Below are 1,915 nucleotides of genomic sequence, written 5' to 3'. Positions count from 1 at the left end.
TCAAAACACTCCAGATCCACAAACCAGTTAGTCAACATTTTAATGGAATGGGGCATTATATTAATGACCTAAAGGTATGTGTGTTACTGAAAAAGAATTTTCGCACCGTTCTGGAAAGGGAAGCAGCCGAGCTGGCTTTTATATTCTAATTCGGCTGAACCGAGATGGGAATTTTCTGAGTCACTATAGGGGCTCGTCTGCACACTTGGCTTAATCTAATTCTTGACCCCCCACCCCACACCCCTCCACTCTCTGATTTGCTCACCTTGATTATCTTTTTCTGATTTGTCCTCCTTGCTTACTGTTTTTGGTTCTCTGTCTCTTAAATGTTGAGTCTGTTCTGGTGTGACTATTGTCTGAAGAAGTGGGTCTGTCCCATGAAAGCTCACCTAATGAATTATTTTGCTAGTCTTTAAAGTGTTATCTAATTATTGTCCTCCTGTGATAGAATACACCCTGTATTCACAACCTGCACCTTATTGTAATAGTCATTGTACAAAGAATGCCTTGGGAGGTATCATTTGAAAACTCAATTTGCCAGACAGTGTTGTTTGGATAAAAATACATGTGGCAACAGAGTGTGTGAAGTTATAATATTTCCCTGTACAATTTTATTAACATTTTTCAAAGCCTCATTTGAGCATTGACCTTGCAAACCCAGGGTTGCAAGTTCAATCCTTGAGGGGGCCACTTAAGGGTATAAGGAAAATAAATTAATCTGTCAGCGTTGGTACTTGGTCCTGCTGAGAGAGCAAGAGACTGGGCTCAATGACCTCTCAAGGTCCATTCCAGTTCTATGAGGTATGTATGTAAAGCCAAAGCCCTGCCCAAACAGACGTCAGGTTTGTCCTAAACAAGTAAGGAATGCATGCTTGTCTGAATTAACATTTAAGAAAAACCATCATCATCAAGCAGGGAGGGAAAACTAAGGAAGTCCAAACAGATGAATGAATGAATAAATAAATAAAACCCAACCCAGCAGGAAATATCCTTCACGTGTTCACTTTGTTGCCTGGTCCTAAGGTGGGAATGTTTTTTTTCCCCACAGAGGGCCCGAAACTGTAACCACAATGGGCAACCCAGGCCAGTGAGTGCACTGCATGAGTGGCACTCAAGATCATTTTAACCAAGACGGTCTTCCAGGATAGGGTAGTTTTACTAACTGTGCCTACATTCCTAGAATTTGCTGGGTGTGCAGACTTAGCCGTTGCTGCACTTTGACTGGATACAGAAGGAGCAGATGGTTCTTACCCTCAAAGTTGTGTGCAGTCAGCATGCACCTTACTTCACGTGCATGTCACTTTAGCAATACCTGCAGGGAAAAAAAGACAGACAGAAACCCGTGGCATCTGGCAACCCTGCACTGAGCAACAGTAAACAAAACATCTTGTGGGCCACACACAGAACCCTGGTAGGCCAAATGTGGCCCTCAGGATGCAGGGTGACCACTGCTGAGAGAGGGGCAAGTATCCTCAGCCTCTTCTCTCTCTCCCCTGTCCATCACGTTCATTGCAGGTGTGTAGACAAAGCAACCAGCCGTTGGGTTCTAGGGAAGGGGTCTTGACCTGGGAGTTTGGTCAGTAATCTGTGGGAACAGGTGGAACTAGTTTGCTTTGCAACTAATTATTTTCTTAAGTGGTTAATAGTTAACATTTACTTTTTATTTTTCTTGCAACCCGGGGGCCAACAGACTTGCAGGACCTGTGGCCAAGGTTGGGGGAGGACAGCTGTGTACTCTCAGAAAGAGTCAGGCCTCAGGTGGAAGGAGAGGGGTTCGGGAGCTGGTCTAGCCTCCCCGTCTCTCCACAACCCTTCAGTGTTGACCATGAGCACACCACCAGCGACTCAAAGGTCCCAAGACTCTGGCTGCTGCATCGCAAGGCCCCAGGGCAGTTCCCCCTGTCTGCCTCCCTGC

This window comes from Carettochelys insculpta, chromosome 7 (assembly GCF_033958435.1).
Source record: "Carettochelys insculpta isolate YL-2023 chromosome 7, ASM3395843v1, whole genome shotgun sequence".
NCBI classification, from domain to species: domain Eukaryota; kingdom Metazoa; phylum Chordata; order Testudines; family Carettochelyidae; genus Carettochelys; species Carettochelys insculpta.
Note: the sequence above shows the minus strand (reverse complement) of the source record.